The sequence below is a fragment of the Sorex fumeus genome, unplaced genomic scaffold (genome assembly GCF_029834395.1).
Source record: "Sorex fumeus unplaced genomic scaffold, SorFum_2.1 ptg000146l, whole genome shotgun sequence".
NCBI classification, from domain to species: Eukaryota; Metazoa; Chordata; class Mammalia; order Eulipotyphla; family Soricidae; genus Sorex; species Sorex fumeus.
In genome coordinates this window covers 1,326,238-1,334,079 of record NW_026606203.1, presented here as the reverse complement: position 1 = coordinate 1,334,079, position 7,842 = coordinate 1,326,238, and the positions used below count along the sequence as shown (strand labels likewise).

General features: G+C 37.2%; 1 pseudogene; it reads left to right on the top strand.

The window, feature by feature from the left end:
• The first annotated feature begins 3,034 nt into the window (after nt 1-3,034).
• LOC130016142 (uncharacterized) lies at nt 3,035-3,131 on the top strand (annotated as a pseudogene).
• Nucleotides 3,132-7,842: the final 4,711 nt, after the last annotated feature.

Here is a 7,842-nt window from a genome sequence, read left to right as displayed (position 1 = left end):
TTCAGTGAGAGCCATCCTGAGACGATGGAAACCAGAGGAGAGCATGGTGGCGATTTTGGATTGTGGGAGCTAGTGGCTGCACTGGGTTCTGGTTGGGTGGGCACCAAACTAACCTGCCTCCCTCTGATTTACCCTAGTGTCTTCAGCCTTTTGCAGGTCCAAGGTTAACTGTGGCTGTTGATATCTTCCAGATATGTCTATGGTTTTCTGAAACAAGACCAATCCATTAGCTTGTATAGCTGAGCCTGGGGTGGTTTGTTAACATGGCTCCCACATATCTTTCGGGAATTTAATTTCTCGGGAAACGTAGTCCTGAGTTGTTGGGAGCCAGCCAGAGGCACAGTGGCCATTTGAGGTTATCGGGAAGCATGAAGACACCATCAGACTGTTGATGCACTCACCTGAGGGTACAGGTTGACTTCCTGCAGGCACTGCACAACCAGATTACAAACTTTCATTGAATGAATTAACGAATAATCAACATTTTCAAAATGTGTCTCTTTATTGCATTTTAGAAGGGTAACTTCTAACAGGAAAATAATCTTCATGGTATAATCAAGACCTACAATTTATTCTTAATATATTTAATAAAAGCTACACATTTTGAAATTTATACAAAGAAATTCTTTTAAATTATCTGTCTTTATAATTTACTTGTAAATTACTAAGATATCACTGTTTCTTCCACCGTTCTTAGCATAGAAATTTACAGACAGAATGTGCTAAGTAAAAATTCATTTTGGCACTTCTCTTCAATGTAGTACTGGAAGTACTTGGAAGAGAAAATAGATAAGAAAAAATATTAAGGGTTTTTCATGTATGAAATTTAGATATAATCTCTCACTATTCACAGAAGATATCATACTATATTCAGGGAATACTAAAATCTCTACGAAAATCTCCCAGAGACAATAGACATTTATAGTAAAATTGCAGGCTATAAACTCAATACCCAAAAGTCTATGGCTTTTTTATATGCAAGTAATGAGAGAGAAGAAAATGACATGAAAAAGCAATCCCATTCACAATCGTGCCGCAGAAAATCAAGAACCTTGGAATCAGCTTAACTAAAGAGGTAAAGGACCTATACATCAGGAAATTAAAAAAGACAGGAGGAAATGGAAACATATATACTGCATATGGAATGGGAGATTTAACATTGTCAAAATGGCAATTCTCCACGAAGCATTGTAAAAATTCAACTTGATCCTTATAAAGATACCCATGACATTCTTCAAAGAAATTGATCAAGCACTCCTGAAATTCACATGGAACAACAAACGCACACGAATAGCTAAAGCAATTCTTGGGGAAAAGAAAATGGAGGCATCACCTTCCCCAACCTCAAATTCTACTACAAACGATAATAATGAGAACAGCATGGTACTGGAACAAAGGCAGAGCTGCAGACCAATGGAAAAGGATTGAATATACTGACACACACCCTCAAATATATAATCATCTAATCTTTGATAAGGGAGCAAGAAATGTGAAGTGGATCAAGAGAGTCCTTCTGAACAAACGGTGGAGAAAAAACTTGACAGATACATGCAAAAAAAAAAAATGGCTCAGACCTCTACCTAACACCATGCACAAAAGTCAGATAAAAATGGGTCAAAGGCCTCAACATCAGACCAGAATCCCTCAGGCTCATTGATGACAAGGTCGGCAAATCCCTCCACAACACTGAAGCTAAAGGTATCTTCAAATATAACACGCCACTTGCCAAGCAACTGGAAACAGAGATAAACAAAGGGAACTATCTTAAATTAAGCAGCTTCTGTACCTCAAAAGAAACAGTGACCAGAAACAAAGACTCCGCCATGCGGGCAAAATACTCACAGAAGCCTACCAGGTTCTCTGAGAGTGAGAACTGGACTATCAGAGTTGCTGTCTTCTAAATAAGATCCAGTCTCTGGATGTTGGCCATTGATGGCATTACATGGATCCAGGAGCAGTTCTTGGTTGTAGCACTTAATTATTAGAAGATGGGGGATTTGGAAGGAGGGGGCACAGTCTTGATCTGAGCAGCCATGGAGTTCTCATCCCCCGGTCCCGCACATCTGGGTTCCTCTTCCAGTTCCTTCATGCAAGAGGCTCCTTCAAGCTTGGGAAGGGTGGTCTTAAGCGTACCTATGGCTGGTTGCAGAGATCTTCAGCTGCCGGGGCTCTAATCAGGGCGGTGAGGGAAACTCACCCCCGGCACCTCCAAGGGGCCTCGGTGACGAAAGCCAGGTGCGAGGTCAGGACACTGTCGTTTTATACATATTTGGAATTAATTTTAGATCGAAAAGTACACATCATTCAAAATACTTATGTGCTTAGCAATAAATTACTACACACTTGTTCAATCACCTCAGAGACCCCACTCTGCTCAGAGAACTAGATATTTAATTACAGGTCTGTTTTGCCCATGTGTCATGACTGACAATCACTATCAGTAGATATGAAACTCACTACACACAAAGATGCACACAGGTTACTTTGAGTCATCTATGTTGTTAATATGAGTTGGCCATTAAACTTCACTGAGACCCTTTGTTCTGTCCTTTATAGGAGCCTCATGAGTCTCACCTTCCGTTCAAGTTGAACTTGTAATAAGGTGGAATGAAATCATCAATATGATCCTCACCTCATCCTTCAGGAGAAAAATCCTACATACATTCAAGGTGGTCAAAGTGCAGACAACACCATTCACCTTTTCCTGGAGGTGTACACAGGACTGAGGTGAGAACAGCAAAAGGCTCTATTTTAATGTCCTTAATGAAGGATTCAGGGAACAACATTAAACAAACTCATATACCATCTTCCAAAAGAATTATTTTGTAAAACTGATGCCTAGTGTATGGTAAACGATAATATAGTAAAAACCATATTTTTATTTCTGGGACATTAAAATTCTAAATCTATTTATTATTCATGCTGCTTTGAAATACATTCCTTGATTAGGAATCATTGTCTGCCATAGGAGTGAGGAAGGACAACACTCAAAGTAATAAGAAGCGAAAAATATGGAAAAATTTACTCCTACTAGGTTTGATAACACATATACTAAAATTGAAATGATACAATGATGAGCATGGTCCTTGCACAGAGATAACATGCAAACTTGTAAAGCATTCCATATTTTTGTTGCAAGAAGAATTAACAAGTATACTTTAAGCTAAGACAATCCCCACAAGTACAAAAATTATACATAAAGAGAGCACAAATCCCCAAAACAACAATCTCTCTCAATGTCAATGGATGAAATGTGCCAATTCAGAGGCACAGAATAGGAAGATGAATTAGAAAATTGAACCCAACATTCTGCTGCCTGCAAGAAACATGTCTGAACAATCAAAGTACCCATGGGCTAAAAGTAAAAGGCTGGGAAACAAGTTTTCAAGAAAATATCACCTCCGCAAAGCTGGAGTGGCCATACTAGTATCAGACCACATGGACTTCAAGCTAAAGGTTATCAGAGACAGTGAATGTCATTTCTTAATGATCATGGGATATGTACATCAGAAAAAACTCACCCTCCTCAATGTATATGATCCTAATGACAGACCAGCAAAATACTTTAAAACAACTTCTAATAGACTTATAGAAAAACATTGATAGTAACACAATACTAGTAGGAGATTTCAACACTTCTTTGTCACTTCTCGATAGATCAAACAGACTGAAGCTCAGCAAGGAAATATTTTCTTTAAGGGAAGTAATGAACAACCGTTGGCTTAGGGAAGAAATCAAAGAGGAAATTAAAAATTTCCATAAACAAATGAGAATGAGGACACGAGCTACCAGAACTTGTGGGACACAGCAAAAGCAGTGTTAAGAGGAAAGATTATAGCTCTGCCAGAATTCATCAGGAAGAAAGAAAGGGCCTACCTGAATAAATTAGAGCTCAAGATTTTGGAAAATAACCAATAAAAGTAGTCCAAACTAGGCTGGAGGAAGGAAATAATAAAACTTGTACCAGACATCAATGAGCTAGAATCCCAAAATACAATCCAGAAGACCAATAAGAACAAAAACTGGTTCTTTGAGAAAATAAATAAGATCATTAAACCATGAGAAGCCTCTCAAAGAAACAAAGAGAAAGAATTCTAATAAATCGAATCAGAAATGCAAAGGGGGGTATCCTAATAGAAAGTACAGAAATCCATAGGATCATCAGAGATTATTTTGAGAATCTTTGCAGCAGGAAATGAGAGAATCTTGAATAAATTGATAAATTATTGGATTCGAATTACCTCCCAAGGCTGAACTAAGAAGATTTGGAATAACTGAACCTATCACTAACAAGGAAATTGAAATGATGGTCAAAATTTTACCCCCAAACAGAATCCAGGGCCCAGATGGATTCAATAGTGAACTATTTCAAACCTTTAAAGAGGAACTGCTTCCAACATTTTTAAGATTTTCCAGGAAATTGAAGAAACAGAAATACTCCCAAATAGTTTCTATGAGGCAAAGATCACCCTAATACTCAAATCGACAGAGACACCACAAAAAAAGAAAATTGCAGACCTATTTCCTTTGTGAATACAGATACAAAAATTTTCAAGAAAATACCAGCAAAGAGAATCTAGAAACTCAACAAAAGATCACACACTATGACCAAGTAGGTTTAGCTTGGGGATGCAAGGATGGCTTAACATTCTCTAGTCAATCAAGAGAATACACCATCTCAATAAAATAAAGATAAAAGTCATATGATCATATCAATAGATGTAGATATATCATTTGATGAGATCCAGCACCCATTCATGATGAAAAACTCTCAACAAAATGGGAGTTGAAAGTACTTTCCTCAATATAGTCAAAGCAAATTACCACAAACCCACAGCAAGTAATATTCTCAACGGGGAAAAACCAAAGGCTTGGAGCAGAAATCAATGAAATAGAATTCCAGAATACAATCAGGCATAAAACAAGTTACCCACTCTCACCACTCCTATTCAACATAGTACTTGAAGTACTTGCCATATGATTTCGTTAAAAAAAAGATATCAAGGGCATCCATATAAAAAAGGAAGAACTCAAGCTTTTACTATTTAGAGATAACATGATACTATACTTAGAAAATCCCAAAGAATCTCCAAAAAAGCTCCTGGGAACAATAGATTTGTTTAGTAAAGTAGCATATTACAAAATCAATATCTGGTACGCCATGGCTTTCCCATATATTAATAATGAAAGAGAAAAAAAGAGATAGAGAAAAACAATCCCATTCACAATAATACCTCAGAAAATCGAGTATATTGGAATCAACTAAAAAGGTTAAGGAAGTATACCAAAAAAAAAAAACCCTACAAAACACTACTTCCCGAAATAATAGAGTATATGAGGAAATGGAATCACATCCCATGCTCATGGATTGAGAGGTTTAACACTGTCAAAATGGCAATACACCCCAAAGCTATATAAAGATTTAATGCACTTTCTAAAAGGATACCCATAACATTTTTCAAATAAATAGATTAAACACTCTTGAAACTCATACACAACCATAAACTCCCATGAAGAGCTAAAGCAATCTTTGGTAAAAAGAAGAAGGGAACACCTTCCCCAACTTCAATTCCTACTACAAAGTTGTAGTCATCCAAATACCATAATATTCAGATAAAGACAGGCCTCAGATCAATGGAATATAGTCAAATATCTTGACGCTGGCCCTCAGATTATTATTACCTAATCTTTCATAAATGCTCAAGAAATATGAAGTTGAGCTAGGAAGTCTCTTCAGCAACTGGTGCTGGGAAAACTGGACAGCAACATGCAAAAAAAATGAACTCAGACCTCTTTATAGTGCCAGGCACAAAGTCAGATCAAATGTCTTAAAGACCTCACTATCATACCTGAATTCTTAAGATATATGGAGAAAAATGTGGGAAGATCCCTTCATGACATTAAAGCTAAGGGAAACAAAAAAGCAAGCAAGCAAGAAAGAAAGAAAGAAAAAAGTTAAAAATTAGAAAATAATGCTGTTTGCAATGCTAAGGATCAATCCCAGATCATCATTTTCTTGCGTTTTTGGGTCACACGTGGCGATGCACAGTGGTTACTCCTGGCTCTGCACTCAGGAATTACTCCTCATGGTGCTTGGGGGTAACATACAGGATGCTGGGAATCTAACCTGGGTATGCCGTGTGCAAGGCAAATGCCCTACCTGCTGAACTATTGCTCCAGATCCCCCCCTCCCCATAATTCATCATCTTGAGGGCCTCAGATTTTTACCTTCGATTTAGAAACTTCATCTTTAATTGACACAGTAAATCGAAACCACAGAACCATTGAATGGCATGTTATAATGGTAGCAGCCATGAGCAAACTTTGATAGCCCATAAGTTGTCATGAATGAATTCTGTCTCAGAGGCTTCACTTCTGAGGATACCTGTCACTACCTCCTTTCTGTTACGTATCCCAGGATCAGAATCTACATCAGGCCATCAGTAGAAATTGTCCACCCGAAAGCTAGCCTTCCACTGGGATCAGAATCCTTGATCCATGTAACTTGTAATTTTTCATTCATGATTTGTTGACCTTGTTTCAGGTGGAGGCATCCAGAGCATAAACTCAGCTTTCCCGTTGTTTCCACAGGAAATCCAAATACCTAAGAATGTTATCATTTCTAACGCCACTGTTACAGATTTTTTGGAATCCCACGGTAAGATACTATCATTAATGTTATAATATTACTGTTCTCCATAGTTCGGATCTCCCCAAAGAACTCTCTACTCACCTCATTCCAACTGCAGACTCCAGTTTATCATGCTCCTGAAAGTACTTCTAATAGTTTCACTCAGGTTCTCCCCTAAAGTGCACAAGTAAAGTTCATACCACTCCAAGTACTTATTCCTAAACTACCAGAGTGGGCTTGGTCCTCAAGCTTTTGTTCTCATAAGAAGAAATACCGTGCTTCCTTTCTCTATGTCTCTCTTTGCTTGCTTTGTTAAATGACTGTTCTCTCTTGAACAAATATTCCATTCCACCCTACACCTGTTTCACAAGTTTCTGAGTGTTTTTCAGTAAAATCTATTTAGCTTCACTAAACTAAAAATTTTAAAACACTAGAGCATTGTTAAAACCAATATTTGTATCTTTTAAACCACAAATTTTGAAAATGAAAGGTGGTAAAGCAATGGAATACTACTCAGTTGTATGAAGTGAAATCTTCTTATTATTTGTTTATAAAATGGATTACATGAGGAAATTATGTTTAGTGACATAAACCAGGCAGAGAAAGATAGGCATCATACAAGTTCATGCATATGTGGCATATGGAGAAAACAAATTAAAAGAATAAAATGAGACAGACAAACGTCTAAAACATTATTTATATTCTATGATTTATAATTCAACTAACAATGGTTTCTCATACACATAATTCCAACATGACACTCACTCCTCATTCTCTCAAAGAATAAACCCTCCCTCTCCCCCAATCCCCCATAATCCCTCACTCTCAATCCCCTGACTCATTTGTGTGGATCAGTTCTCCCCTTACATTGCTCTTGAACCTTTGTTTCTACCTTGCTGTGTGTCTTTACATCCCACATATGAGAAAAATCTCTCTGTATAAGTTCATTTCCTTAAGGCTAACTTTACATGCATGATATCCTCTAGTTTCATCCAATGTTGAAAATTGCATAATTTTGATCTTTTCAAAGCAATAAAAACAAACTTTAGAACTATGAGACTATTTAGTTACCAGATCGAAAAGTATAATCAAAGTGGAAAAACTGAACTATGGTGAATGACAGAGTAGGCCTTTCAGTAGTGAGTGTAATATGATACATGCACGTTGATTCTGCATAATCCTAAAATTTATGAAATTCTATAATGTAATTC